At 36.2% G+C, this 16,552-nt stretch overlaps 1 protein-coding gene across 3 annotated transcripts in view; it reads right to left on the bottom strand.

Annotated features, from left to right (window-relative positions):
• The window catches only part of LOC133528233 (uncharacterized), a 140,023-nt gene that overhangs the window by 60,943 nt on the left and 62,528 nt on the right, over positions 1–16,552 (bottom strand). Inside the window, exon 1 of one of the 3 annotated variants that reach the window (XM_061865514.1) lies at positions 830–895. The exons of the other annotated variants lie outside the window; for them this stretch is intronic. The gene's annotated coding sequence lies outside the window, so the exon portion shown is untranslated. Of the gene's footprint in view, positions 1–829; positions 896–16,552 lie in introns of those variants that run through there. 3 annotated transcript variants of the gene reach the window in all.

Here is a 16,552-nt window from a genome sequence, read left to right on the forward strand (position 1 = left end):
ATAGCAAGCAGCGTAGATTATCAGATTATTTAGGTACGTAGATAAAGCGGTTATTCGGCAGATTTGGCAGCCTACTTTGCCTTTTATTACGCTCTGCACGCCATTGTGCGATATTGGTAACTTAACGGTAGGTACAGTCATGGATAGTTGAGTTATTTAGGGTTTACTTTACATTGGACATTTCATACCGTTAGTATTGAAAACCAAATTAGCTTGAACCCTAAGTAGATCAGCAATTAAAGTCTGACCGTACAGAAGCCACAGAAGGCCTAGTGCTAACGAAACTCCTTTATCTGCCTCTCTATCACTCGAATATGCAAGAGCGATAGAGAAAGATTTTGCGATAGGTACAAGTTACTGTCGATTTTCGATGTTCGCGACCGCGCGTTTTTAATTAGGTATTTATAATTTAAAAAATGGCAATTGACAGCTGATCTGATTTCCCACATGGTTGGTTCCACTCCATGATCTGGGGATGTTTATAAGTGCATGACGTTACTCATTTACTTTGTAGATTATAGCTAAAGACTTAAAAATGTTATCATACATTCCATTCGTCTTTTCCTAAAATGTCAGACCTATTAATAGTCCGTTTTTAAAAAAATATAAGCGATTTTAACGTGTTTTTTTTTATCGAAAAACACTTTTGAAAAATAAGTCACGCAAATATGTAACAATTATAAATCATATACGATATTTTACATTCTTTTGCTTTGATAAGTAATAATTACTGATTAAAAAAAAACGTTTTTCAATACAAAGACATGTTAAGATTGTTTACCTTTTTTCAAATGCAAAAAAAAACGAACTATAGATATAAAGATTATACCTTAGGTACAATACCAATCTTGACTAGAAATCTGGGAACTTGCCAAAGAAGTGATATATCTGGATTTCAGGCGTTACCTGTAAACAAAGTTAAAAATAATATTTAATATTATTGGAAATATTCAAATTAACAAACACGATCTGCGTAAATTATTACTATTATTAGTAAAATTGCACATTCAATGTGTATTATTTCTTACCTACTGAATAAAGCTACAAAACAACTTCAGTTTCAACGTTATTAAAAACGTTATACTTAATTATCACTATTCATTTCAATCAAACTTTATACAAATTAGCACACCTTCAATTTTAGTTAATCGTATATCAACTTACAATAGTTACAATTTCAGAAGCATACATCTCTCATTTAAACTTACTGCATTTACGACTTTAATGGCATTTGATAAAGTTGCTATTTAAAATTCGAGTTGTATACAGATACGATGTTCGGAAAGTTGTTCGTTGGCATAATTCTTTTAATGGTAGTATAAAATGTAGAAGTAAAAGCTTTCATTACACGAAATAATAGTACGCGTGGGAGACATTAAGGGAAAGTGCTTAAAGCCGCAGTATTACTCCCGTATTAATATTGCTACAGCTGCTTTGGAATGTGCTTTTAAAATAATTATAAATACAAAAAACCCGACTGATTACATATTTTTGAAATGGTCTTTTCGCTAGATTCCCATATCGCTAAGATAAGAAAAAAAAAATAACACCCTCCTCTCCTTTTTTCGTTTGAGGGCTCCATTCTCCAAATGTATACCGGGTGTGGCCTGTAACACGAGCAATAAATTTAATTGTAGGCTGTACTCCTCAAACTTACCAACATTTGTTCAGCCTATGTCACTATCACAATTCTGAAGAATTCAACGATACCTCATATCACTTTTTACGTAAAAAACTGTCCAGCCGTTTGGGCTGTAGGGCGTGTACATTATGACGCATACTGGTAATTCTAATTACTAATTAGGTTCATTACACTTACAAATAAAATTGATGTATTTATAACATATGTACTTAATTAAATTAATTTGAAGGTTTTAAAATTATTATATATTTTTTATATTATACGACATTATTACACAAATTGACTAAGTCCCACAGTAAGCTCAATAAGGCTTGTGTTGAGGGTACTTAGACAACGATATATATAATATATAAATATTTATAAATACTTAAATACATAGAAAACACCCATGACTCAGGAACAAATATCCATGCTCATCACATGAATAAATGCCCTTACCAGGATTTGAACCCGGGACCATCAGCTTCGTAGGCAGGGTCACTACCCACTAGGCCAAACCGGTCGTCAAATTATGAATCATTTATTAAGAAATCGAGTAACTTAAAGTAGATTGGAGAAGAGTATTTCAGTGGCTACGTGCCTATTCCATGTAAGACTAAAGTTAGAAAAACATTTGTGCAAGTGCGACGCATCAATATCAAAAACCGGTTAACAACATATATCCCAAGAAAAAACCTAAAGCGTATCCAATATAAAACCTCTCCGTTATGAAATGAAGTCGGTTAAAAATACACCCTTTTCCCATTTCATAGCCTCTATCCACTCAGAGACCTATAAAGGTCTCCCATTTCATTACAAGTTTTTATTTACTTTCACCTGACCGTTGTCTGTTTGTAATCAAATCTTGCAAGTTAAATTTGATCCACTTCCCGGTTCCTGATTGAGCTGAAAATTTGCATACATATGTAAGTCGGGTGACAATGCAATATTATGGTACCATCGAGCTGATCTGACGATGGCGGCAAGGGGTGGACTTAGGAACTCTGTCATAAAACAACGCAACCTAATTGTGTTTGGGGTTTTTAGAATTGGCCCGATGAGTATTAGTTGCCTGTGGAAAGAAAAGTACAGTCAGCGATAAAAGCTTGTACCAAAAATGACATTTTTTGCCAAAAACTTATTTGATTGTGAATTTTAATTATGACAAATTGAAATTGCATTAATTGGCAAGTTTTGAAATGTGGGCTAGAAGATAGAGCTCGTGACAAATTGCCACAAATAACAGTTACCAGTGAAGATTGCCAAATGAAAGCAAAGTTATAAGTTTCAATTTAATTTGGCATGGCCCACTTGGCACTGAATCTGGCCCCCGAAGGTTTATCGAGGCTTACAACATGGCAGATTTATGACATGTCTCGTTCGGCGCTCGGTGCTCGGAGGTCGCAGATTCGAACCGATTAAAGGAACAAACATCAGTTTACCACCACCACCACCCTCAGGTCAGGGAATTTTAACTGTTCAATATAGCAACTATCAAACAGATACTTTTGAACGCGAACTTTAAAGATACTCCTAATATTCCAGGGTGGTGCGTTGTTTCATATGCTACTACTCGTATTGATGCTGATTTTACATGCATGAATGTAACAAATCAAATCATTTATGCTAGTCACTCATAGAATATAGTGAAAGAATTTTGACCTCGTCGGGTAAGATATCTTTGATAAACTTATTTTTATGACACAAGTTTGGAGCCAAAACGTTTTGGCAGACGTATTCACGTAAAAAGCATATAAATCAGGTAATTCAAAGAAATGACACGAATAAAATATAACCGTATATTAAATATATGTGAAGTAAATATTATTTTGGAAAATCATTTTTTTTACTAGTTTTAAATCAAATGTGTTATTACGTATTATTTGTAGTAATTTTGTAAAGATTAAGATCACAAAAAATGCTTTCTTGAATATATAAACATGACCGTAAAAATGCCATAAAACTCCTTGAGTTACGGACACACGTAAATCATAAGCGCCATCTACCTGAGGCCTAATGGTTAAGGCTGCTTAAACACTCTTTTAACAATATCAAAGCTTAGAGGACTTAACCTAGAAGGTCCGAGTCCGGGTCGAGGCGTCCGGCACTTCGTTTTGTATAGAAAACATCATGTGATTAGTCATAGAGTCTGACCCCGAGAGAAAATAACCCGAGCATCATCTGGGCTATTAAGGTCTGCCAACTTATCTTGGTTGGACTTTAGAAAACGAAGTGTCCGACACCTCGGCCCGGATCTGGACCGTTCTAGAGTGAGTAATTCTTAAATATTCTAGATTTAAATCTTACTCTCTTTGAGTTGTAAACTAGTAAAGTTAAAATAAATTGTAAAAGTCCGACTAGACTTCCAGAACTAAGTCAAATTTAGTCTAGTGATACGTTGTATTGTATTGAGGATTGAATCAAAATCTGTTATGTTATTTGGGCTGTGCCGATAAACAAACAACAAAAACCTATACCTACTCTAAAAGTCCTACTATCCTTCCTTTTTCCCCAATGAGAAATATACTTTGAAACTACATTTTCAAAAAAAAAATCTTCATCACGGGTTTCATAAAGTCCCTTAAAACCATGAAAATAAAAATCGGCTTAAGAGCGTTTTCTCATCGTCCGATCCGATATCGGATACCACTACAAAGAAGGAAAAAGTAGAAACGTGCCTTTTTTAATCTTACATATTAGGTATCATTATGTTTTTCAAAAGAAAGCGTTAATGCAAAAGGGCCTTGATGCCATAGGGCATTTTCTAACAGATTTTTTTCTCTATAAGTCCTTCGACATCCAGAATCAGATCGGACGCTGTGAAAGCGGACTAATATAAAATCTCAAACAAAGATTTAATTTTATGCGCCATACAATTTTATTGGCAAAATAATGGCTAACTGCATTCTGTGAACCGCCGCAGTAACTGCACTTACTGTAGTCAGTAGGGTAACTGTTAACAATGGATCTATTAGCCGACTGCGCAATAGAGCGTAGCGGGTTATGTTTTTATGAATAATCGAAAATGGTTAATGCGAAGTCAATGACACAGATCGGCACGCGGACTGAATTGCGGGAACAGCTAGTCTACAAGAGTTAAAATTTGACAGCAGTAGCATATGACATATGACTTCTGATGTGACGTAGGAAGCTTAACAAAATTACAAAATTTCCCATTGGAAACATTTCGGAAACGTCTCGTACTTTTGTATAGCAATCGAAATTTTCCATTTCCAAAGAGTTCCATTTTCCTACTTTGGTTCCTGTGATATTTTCCTGAAATTTCTAACTGTAAAGAAATTTTCCGCAACTTGTATATCTGTACATATGACTCACTTTTATCAGGGTGCGTAGCCAATATGCCAATCGTTTACGCTCCGTAGCAAACGAAACGCAACTGTCGCACTAATATAGAAGAGTGATAGGGGGAGACTTCGTATCGTTCGCGACGGAGCGAACAATTATAATTTTGCCTTATGCACCCAACCTGCATAGCCAACATGCCAATCGTTAACGCTTCGTAGCGTAGCATAGTCATCTCTTTATCACTCTTCCATATTAGTGCGACAGTGACAGTTGCGACAGTGGCAGTTCGTTCGCTACGGAGCGTTAACGATCGGCTCACGTATGTAAGCCGCTGCGGGCTGCGTTAGGCTCTCGCGCTATTCGAATAGGAACAGTAAAACACGATCGACGGACTAATCAAGATAACTATGAAACTTCTTCAGAAGGTTTGGTGGATATACGTATATATAAATCCTAATATAACAAGCCAAGAGAAGAGCTACGTGTGCTTAGTGTCGCTTTATTTCGCCCAACTTCGTTCATATATATGCTAATATTTAGACTATCAGGAATAACTCGTATCCGTATCATCCCGAGAATGAAAAGTTTTTGGTTAGCTCGGAATGTGTTTATATTACTGAATATAAAACAGCTGTTTTCCTACCGCTTAGAGGTATATATAGGAAATAAAGCCCCAATAATTCGTGCTAAATGTCCCGTCATCACTATAAAGTGTTTTCAAATTATCAAGATTTCATAATATCAGGCCAAATACGAAAAAAGCTGTGCAAGTTCAAGGTGTTATACCTTCCCCCAACTTGTTTTCTCTGAAATCACAAAAAATCCTGGTCTCCATACATTTGTACCAAATGGAACTTTATTCAGTGGGGGCTTTCTATCATTTTCGGCTCCGTTTGGCACAGCTTGACTTCCCTTTGCGAGCACAACTACAGATAAGATAATGACTTGAATTTTGACAACCCTATATAGCCGAAAGGGATAGTGCCATACATTAGGAAAGGACAGCATAATTCGTCTCTGAATCGCTGTCAAACTTCGGTTTTGTAGTGTCAATTCTGTACGGTAGTACCATAGAATAAAGACTTTATTCTGAGGGTAGTATGAAACAGCAGTTTTTTTGCTATTTCACGGTTGTTTTCATAACAAAAGTTGCTCACAGTAATGCGAACAGTCGTGTATACATGACATCGTAAGATTACACCCGTTAGTTTACAATCTAACGTAGGTTAGGTTAACTTAGTTTGTAATTTTTCTACCGTCTGTTTATAATTTAACTAGCGAGATTGTAAAATGAAGAGTGTTTACAATTTCAGCAGCAAAAAAATTCACCACGTATTTTGGTGGTTAAGTCGTTCGTCTAAACGTTATCTGAACCCCTAGTGTAAATTTATTCGATAGCGTGACATGACGTACGCGTTTGCGTTAAGTCTCATTTTCTATGGGATTTAGAAACATGTTGACGTTTTGGAAACTCAAAATCCCATACAAAATGAGACTTAACGCAAACGTGTACGTCACGTTTCGCTATCGAATAAATTTACACTAGGGGTACTGAACTTCACACTCGTATACCGCAATCGAGATTATGTTGCCTAGGCAATGTCTGAGACTGGAACTGGACCGCCCCGTTACCACGGTACCGGTAGCTGGAGGTATTCCGCACTTCGCCAGCACGGGTGAGAGAGGCTATAACCAGTCTTAGAATCCGTCTTAGCTACTGCACAGACTTGAACATAACAGAGTGGGTTTTATAAATGACATATTTTCATAGAAATTTGACATTATGATGACATTGCCACACTTTTTTTTATTGCAAATGCCCTGCAGAATTGGCTTGAACCAACTCTTAAAGCTCTATAGGTGACCGCTAGAGGCGCTGTACAGTCGCCACCAGATGTATCGAAGCGGCCAAGGTGCTCACAAATATCTGAACACGCCTCTATTGTCAAGGCGTTAGAGTGCCTGTTCAGATATTTTTGAGCAACTCGGCCTCGCCGATATATCTGATGTAGACTGCACAATTCTCTGTACATATACTTACCTAGCTTTATTTCCGATATAATTCTTGGTATGTTTTTTAGTAGGTAAGTATATATATACTTTAAAAGTTTGGAGTGAAGTTGTGCACATAAAGTAACGGAAATATGTGAGAACTGACAAGTAGATTTAGAGTAAAATACAAATTTTAGCAGAATGGTACACATTTTCCTAGATGGCTGGGGTTCCTCGAAGTCCCCAAATGTGAAATGGTGTGGATATGAAAAAGGGACCTAATTAACATACATACCAAATTTCAGGACTGTCCTAGAGATTTCGAGGTTTGTCCTATTTCGATTGTGCTACAATGTCCGGTGTAACACATAGTTCGCAAGTCCCAATTTTTGTGTAAGTAGTAACAAAATATTTTGTTACTGTTATGTCTGTCAATGTAGGAGTCTGGTTACGTTGCATTGGTCTACTTAAGAACTCGACTCGGCAACCAATAGCGAAGAGAACATATACACGGTTAGGCTGCACGCTCCGTTGCACGGACAGCTCCGGGTTCGAACATATAAGGTTGCACATTCATTTGCTCGTGTTTGCTCAAATAACACTAAACCCTACTCATAGTGTTGTGTTCCTGCCGGTGAGTAAGGTTGCCAGAGCTTAACGGGGGGGTTAAGGGTCGGCAACGCGCATGTAACTCCTCTGGAGTTGCCGGCGTACATAGGCTACGGAGACTGCTTACCATCAGGCGGGCCGTATGCTTGTTTGCCATCGACATAGTATATAAAAAAGATATATGCAAAAAAAAACTGGTGCGCTTACTAGAGATTTATGAAAGTAATAGAGACAAACCAAGATAAGTTGGCAGCGATTTTGATAGTCCAGCGATATGCCCGTCACTTTCACACTTACATACTTGTTAGAACGTGACAGGCATGGTGACAAATGATAAAGAGCCGACCATCTTAGCCCTACAGACTATGACGTTATGACGTTTACTTGACACTTGCACCGTCTGGGCTATCAAAATCGCTGCTAACTTATATTGGTCTGACTCTAGCTTAATATTTTTAACTTAACCTGTTAAGGTTTTTTTTAGGGTTCTGTACCCAAAAGATATGTGGTGACAATCGGAATTACTAAGCTTACGCTATCCGTTCGTCTGTGAGAGGGCTCCATCTACATATATGTATATAGACAATTGAAGTTTCTGAATGTTTTTTTCTTTACGCTATACCTAACAACAAATATAAAAAATATAAGTTAGGCTTCTAAAAAACGTGACTGAACTATTAAGATCTGTTGTTCAGCCAATTCCATCTTGTGACCCGTAGGTAATACGCAGACCGTTAAACTTTAACATATTATATATTTCTATAGTGCTAAAAAAATTAATTGTAAACGGAAAACAACAACGGAGTTAAATATGGCCTATTTCCATAGTCGCCTTGCAAAGTTCCGAAAATAAATGCAACTTCACAAACTCCATAAATTCAAATTTAGAACAACAGCATTCAAAGGCAGTACGCAAGGGAGCCCGAATCGGGTCAGCTGACATACCTACATATAGAAATAGGTATCATATACAATGTATATGTAAACGTAGTCCAAGCTTTTACAACATACAGTATTTATAAAAGAGCGTGCTAGTACATTTTGCGCATTCGTCCATTTTGCTGCATATGAATACAGGGCTGTAATCAGAATGTTGATTTGCTGGCAAATTATCTTTTTTTGCTGTGCAATTAGATTTTTAGGTTATAAAAAAATAGTCTCATTTGCGTAGTACTGTGTGCGGAAACGAGTAGCATACCAGTAGGAGATCATAGTTTGCATCTCAGTCGCATTGCATTAGAATAGTCCCGTGAGAGAAGGGCCGAAGCCATATCCTGTCCTACCGTGCATCACAACAGTAGGTGAGTAACATTCGAATCTAATTTAAGTATTCAATTTAAATTCAGAATTCCAACTAGAGTCAAATCAAGAAAAGTTGGCAGCGATTTTGATAGACTACGGTACAAGTGTCAAGTAATAATAATAATTCAACCTATATACGTCTTAAAAAAAACACTGCAAGAGGTCTTCCATTGCCGCGTTTATCTAGAACATTAAGCTTTCACAACATACAACATTTACAAAGAAAAGAGCTGGCGCACTTTGTGCACCAGTCCATTTCACTGCACATAAATATGTAGAAAAGATGTTTGTTTGAGAATTCGAGGGAATTCTCAAGTGGCTCCCGACTTTGAGACAATTCACTTCTTGCGAAAAGTCTTGAAGTAACTTTTAAAAAGGGTTTCGAGAGCATATTGGAAGGAATAATATTAAAGATAAGATGTAGGTACACTATGCACAGCGAGCCGCAAAAGTGCATAAAGTGGGTACCATCAAGTGGGGTAGCTGGGGACAGGTAGGGTAACATTAGACAAAGGAAATATTCCATAATCTTTGAGACAGGATTTATCATTCTTAGGGTCAATTTTTCAAACAGATAGTCAAAAACATTTGTTTATTATCCCATCTGTTCCAAGGGCTGATACGGAGGGTTCTAGGAGGCGTAAATTAGGAGACCGTGCGTTAGTACATAGGTTTATTACCGGACTAAGAGACGGTTACAAAAATGCCGGCGCCAGAGGGCGCGCGGGTAGACTTAACCCTACCCACCACCAATATACATACATAATACCCAGTTACCCCACTTGACGCTATGCACTTTTGCAGCTACGTGTACAGTCGATATCACAGATTGCTGCTCCTGGTAAATAATTTCGATACGTGGGTGTAATGAAATAAGATGCGGGGTGTAGACATTAGATCTGACCTTGACTGTATCACATGTAAAATATGATATGTAAAATTACATAGCCATTTACATATTAGGCATAGTCTAAGCCCTAATGCAATTTTATTGAAAAAAGTATTGAAATAACGTAAAATATGGGTTTTTCCCAGCGTAGTTTCTCTAGCATCTAGTAAAATATTTAATAGGCCAATAACAAAACCAAGACAATATAACATAAATAAACGAATCTCTAATACAAAAACTGATTTCCATATAGGAACCCATGCCAGCTAGAAACATACGTACCAAAAACACACTGACATCTTTATAAATTAAGATATAAAGTCTAGATTTGAATGGTTTTTAGTTTTTCAACTGTATGTGGTTTCTAAAAGAGAAGGTAGTCCTTGGATGGCCGCCAGTGAATAAATTATTCAGTAGGTATAAAAGATATATTGTAAAATTCACACATCGACAATGGTCTGCAACAAAGGATCTGCATATTTATTTTATTTTACATTAATAATATATTAAGTCGCTCTAGTAGGTAACCTAATTTCCAAACGATAGTGATAGTCAAGGTTTTTTTTAAGCTAATGTAGCATTTTATGAATCTTTTAACAAAAAAAGTAAAAAACTGGCCAAGTGCGAGTGGGACTAGCGCACGAAGGGTTCCGTACCATTACACAAAAAGCGGCAAAAAATCACGTTTTTTGTATGGGAGCTACACTTAAATATTTATTTTAACCTGTTATTAGTATTTGATGCTATAGCGGCAACAAAAACACATGATCTGTGAACTTTTCAACTGTCTAGCTATCACGGTTCATGAGAAACCGCCTGGTGAAAGACAGTCAGACAGACAGGCGGACAGTAGAGTCTTAGTAATAGGGTCCCGTTTTTACCCTTTGTATACGTTAAACATGCTTAAAAATTTCCCGTTATTAGGTATTCCAGAAAATAAACTTCCATTTCAAATCTATGAACCAATTTATAATAAGATAATAGAGAAGATTCTTACTCAACCAATTTATATTATTATAGACAATAGTTCTCTATCCTCCAATTATTCTCCTAATTTCCGAGAACACGACAAAGGGTTGGTAAATCTTGTTCACGTAATGTACATATATGTAATACGAGGATATAATCATCAGTTTATATGTTAGGCCCGTACGAGAACATCTGAAATCGAATTTCGTTCACTTCCTCTTTGTCGCACTTGCATAATTCAAGCGAAAGAGACATAGCGAAATTTCGTTTTTCGATGCTCTGGTAGGCCCTTTCCAGTTTCCAGGTTTCCATTCGCGGACGAGGTCTAGAGGATTATATCCTTAGTTTAAATCACGGAACGAGACGTGTAAGATGTATTTTTTGAAATAATTACTGGAGAAAGTAGTTATACCTGACGTCATACATATGAGTACAGTAATAAACTAGCTTTTTTTAATACTACGTCAGTGGCAAACAAGCATACGGACCGCCTGATGGTAAGCAGTCTCCGTAGCCTATGTACGCCTGCAACTCCAGAGGAGTTACATGCGCGTTGCCGACCCAAAACCCCCTCCTCGTTGAGCTTTCTTAATAAATGACAAATACTTTGTCGAGTAATTGGAAAATCGGTTAGGTTAGGTTAGTTAAAAGCAGAATGAAGTTATTTTTTGATGCCAGGAATCAGAAAAGGAATTAAAGTAAGCGTCCTTACTGGCTAATTAAAACAAGAAATCGTAAATTTAAACGTGGAAAATTTATTCTAAGCGAAGCGAACGATGCTATTAATAGCATCGTTCGCAGACGTTTCTGCCTGTTAAATTTAATTTGACAAATAGTACTTTGCTAATCCGCGAAAAAATAACGTTCGCCTCACACAAAACACGTCACACGAAAATACGGTGTCGAGTTTTGTACTTCTGGTGGTCGGTTGTGTTAGAGAACACACAATCGTTCTAACATATCAACATTATCATAATATTTTTACATTTTGGTAAATAAATTACACTAAAATAAAAACTATCACACATAAGAAAATTTATTGGTAATATTGGCATATATTGTCAATGTCAAAAAACTGAATTCAAAATGAATACGGCGATCAGCTGCAAGCCCAAATGCAAAGTGTTAATAGGTAGAAAAAATACATTTGTCAGTTTTTGTATCCTATCCTCGTAAGACCTACCATACAAAATTTAGCTATTTAATTTTGAACCGAGTAAATTGAGATGAATTTCGTTTGTTTGAGAAAGCAATAAAACAAAAGAAATGGTTCTTTATTTGATTTATTATGAAAGGTTCTAACTAGATTGAAACGGAGTGTACATGCACATTGAGCTTTAGGAGTACTAGGCTATTATGTAAGCGTACATATGTTAATTATTATTAACTGCTTTATGAAGAAAAGATCACCAAACATATCAAAAGTCGGTATGCAGTAATTTCTAAATAATTAGAAGACTTCAAGAAACCACTTAAATTCACATAACGACGCCACAATAACTGTACAGGTCATGAGAACCGTCAGCAGCTGATTAACTGTCATTGATATCAATGAATTATCTCAATATCTGCATAATATATAAGTGCAGTTGGTCAGTGGGGCACGGAAAGCCGGTCTGACTGCAAACCGGTTGCATGTTTTGTTGGATACCGTGTTGTGAAAGGTCGTATTGAGATTTTAGGTTCAATATGGGCATCCGGGTAAGTTGCCTGACTCACAGGCGGCCCATACAAAATTTTCCAATTTTTAAGATGTTCCTCTGTCCGTCTGACTGTCCGTATGTCATGTTATATACCTATTTTAATAAAAATTTAGAACTTTGGGAGTGCATTGCGTGATAAAAAATCCTTTGAATGTGTCTGGGTTAGCGTTTTTCATAAATATTACAAATATCAAATAGATAGCTCAAGTAGATCTCGAGATATTTGGCAATGTGACAAACAGACGGACGGATAGAGTTGCACCATAAGGCAGGGATCGGAACCGGTTTTTTGCAAAAACATCGAAATAACTATATATTTCGGTTTATTTTATACTCTAAACGTAGGACTCAGTTGTGTTTTCAGATAACGACTTCGTATTATTATATTGCCTAATTAGAAATGAAGTAATTAACAAAGAACCAAAAAAATACCGTTTTCGTTCCCATACAAAAAATACCGGTTTCCGATCCCTGCCATAAGGGTTCCTTTTTTAACTTTTTAGTACGGAACCCTAAATATAGGGTAGGCACTCCTTACATGTATCCAAAAGAGAAGAAAAAAAATGCACTTGGATGTTTTTTTAGGTAAATATATTCACTCGTAGCTTATTCTAAAGAAGATGCAACTTTGCAACTTTTATTATAATGCCCGTTTGTGAAACGAGTGTTTCTCAACGTTTTAATTTTAAACTTATTTCTTCAACAACTCGCTTCTTGCGAAAATGTTTTGTCAGTTTCCAGACTTACATGTTCTTATTTAAATATGGAAGTATAAAATGGCACAGTAAAAGAGGAGAATGGGTTGAGTTGAGTCTTTGCATCTTTGTAACTTTATACCATGAACAAATTTTATTTACAATAACAGTATACAGTGGTGCTACTGTAATAAAGCTAAAATAACTTAAATCTAAAATAGGCCTTTTTTACCTAGTTTTGAAAATGACATTTTGTTTGGGTAAATTATTATGGAGCTCCTACATTGTCTCGAGATGTTATAAGGTACGTGCGCCAAAGAAGGCCCGGTAATTTCACAAATTTCATACTTATATAAGTGTGAATAGGTTAAAATTTTGCGTCCATGTTCGCTAGTACCATAGACAAAACTGCAAGTTCATATTAAACATAGGTACGAAAAAAAAAAAAGAAAAAAAAACAAAACCGTTGCCTTTTTTGGCGCAGGTACCTCGCATCACGTAAAATATTTGCTACAAAAACCTAGGTCGTGTTTGTAAGTTTTTATACTTTTGAATCTAGTTACTCTTCGAAACATTTTTAACTAGCGCAGGTACCAAGATATGGTGATTTTTGGATCCCGAGTCTCGACGCCAGGGATCGGAACCGGTTTTTTGCGAAAACATCGAAATAACCATATATTTCGGTTTATTTTATACTCTAAATGTAGGACTCAGTTGTGTTTTCAGATAACGACTTCGTATTATTAGATTGCCTAATTAGAAATGAAGTAATTAACAAAGAACGAAAAAATACCGTTTTCGTTCCCATACAAAAATACCGGTTTCCGATCCCTGCTCGACGCATTAAGGCTTATTTAGACGGTAAGAGAACTCATATGCGTTTCATTACAATGCGGTGTTTGATCGGTCGGCTGAATTGGATGTAACCTCAATAGTCCGCAATGTAACTAAAACCGCATACGAGTTCGCGCGCCGTCTAAATGAGCCCTTAGTTAAGTACGCAACCAGGAGGCCGATTCTAATTTAATAATTTGTTATGGTGGTGTACTGGTTTTGACACGACCTTGACGATCGTGATTATATATAGTATTTTGAACATCGCGCATGTCACGCACTTCACTTCATTTCGCATGCACCAGTCAGCGTGAACGATCTTCAAGGCCACAGGTATCAAAATAAGATCTAAATCGTAGCAAATTGTTAAATCTGAGGATAAAGTCTTGCCTTTAACTTGACCATCGAGGAATTCACTGTTGCATTTGACTTTCACTTTATTTTGTTTTAAAATGTCATGGAGTCATGTTAAAAATAACAAAAATAATATCAACAGTAGGTACAGTAATTAATCAGTTCAAGAACAGACTAGACAAATACTTAACCAGCGCATGGAATACATTTTAAGTGAAGATCACTCAGATACAGGATACAGGCAGAGTTGTTTCAACGGCCTGCCTTATTAATAAATAATAATAATATCCGGCACAGCCGGGTTAAAATCAAGAAGGTATTCGTTGTGAATTCATCAATATCGTTTTCGAATTTAGTTTAATACGCGTACAGATACAGGCAACTATCAGTTGTTTCAACTGCCTGCCTTATTAATAAATAATAATAATATCCGGCACAGCCGGGTTGAAATCGAGTAGGTATTCGTTGTAAATTCATCAATATCGTTTTCGAATTTAGTTTAATACGCGTACAGATACAGGCAACTATCAGTTGTTTCAACTGCCTGCCTTATTAATAAATAATAATAATATCCGGCACAGCCGGGTTGAAATCGAGTAGGTATTCGTTGTAAATTCATCAATATCGTTTTCGAATTTAGTTTAATACGCGTACAGATACAGGCAACTATCAGTTGTTTCAACTGCCTGCCTTATTAATAAATAATAATAATATCCGGCACAGCCGGGTTGAAATCGAGTAGGTATTCGTTGTAAATTCATCAATATCGTTTTCGAATTTAGTTTAATACGCGTACAGATACAGGCAACTATCAGTTGTTTCAACTGCCTGCCTTATTAATAAATAATAATAATATCCGGCACAGCCGGCTTGAAATCGAGTAGGTATTCGTTGTAAATTCATCAATATCGTTTTCGAATTTAGTTTAATACGCGTACAGATACAGGCAACTATCAGTTGTTTCAACTGTCTGCCTTATTAATAAATAATAATAATATCCGGCACAGCCGGGTTGAAATCGAGTAGGTATTCGTTGTAAATTCATCAATATCGTTTTCGAATTTAGTTTAATACGCGTACAGATACAGGCAACTATCAGTTGTTTCAAGTGCCTGCCTGCCTTATTAATAAATAATAATAATATCCGGCACAGCCGGGTTGAAATCGAGTAGGTATTCGTTGTAAATTCATCAATATCGTTCTCGAATTTAGTTTAATACGCGTACAGATACAGGCAACTATCAGTTGTTTCAACTGCCTGCCTTATTAATAAATAATAATAATATCCGGCACAGCCGGGTTGAAATCGAGTAGGTATTCGTTGTAAATTCATCAATGTCGTTTTCGAATTTAGTTTAATACGCGTATTATATGCTAAAAGTAATCGTAAGACTTGCGATGCAAATAGGTATTAAGTATGAGCAACACAACAGAAAAACCTCTCCTCGAAGTTTTTAAAACCGTCGAAACATCGGGTTTCAGCTTTCAGCCCACTTTAATGCACTTCAGATCCTGCAGAATTCTTCAGTTTGTTGGTTAAACGGTTTTTTTCGGGAAATCCGAGATGTTTGTACGAAGTCAAGCGACGACGTCTACTCAAAAAAGACTGAAAGCTTTTTACTCAACTGCTTAAAAGATTGTAAACTATTCTAAACATATTTGTAGGTACAATAAGATACAAATAAGTACTATTGCTTGCACCTCTCAATGCAACAACAAAGAAGAAATAAACAACACCACTGTCTTATCGCTAAAAAGCGATCTCTTCCAGACAACCTTTAGGTAACGGAACTTAATACATATATGTCATGTATGATACTCAAGTAGATCTTTAATATATTGTTTATATCACTCACTGAATCAATATTGATAGATTTTTTTGACTCTGGCTTCACCGCTCCTTACCTGCAAAGAAAAATAATACTGTTAATGAAAACAATAACAAATACACAAAGCCACTCCAAAAAAGTTTAGCAGACAAGTATAAATGTCAACATTTATTTAACACGCATTAGATGAGGTAGTATAATAATTTTCCTACTCCTCTACTGTTATCTGTCATTTATGCATTCATTAACACGAATATAAGAACATACATAAAAGATTTCAAGAAAAGTCTATATTGTCTATTCCTCATAAAAGCTCTTGTGCTTTTATACGCTATAACGTTACTGCGATTAATGGCTACCAACCTAACAAAACCAAAACGAATACAGTTTTAAACTAAGTGCATTGATGCCAACTTACAAAATATTCATTTGGTTGCATAGTAAAAATA

The sequence above is a fragment of the Cydia pomonella genome, chromosome 19 (genome assembly GCF_033807575.1).
Source record: "Cydia pomonella isolate Wapato2018A chromosome 19, ilCydPomo1, whole genome shotgun sequence".
Taxonomy (NCBI): domain Eukaryota; kingdom Metazoa; phylum Arthropoda; class Insecta; order Lepidoptera; family Tortricidae; genus Cydia; species Cydia pomonella.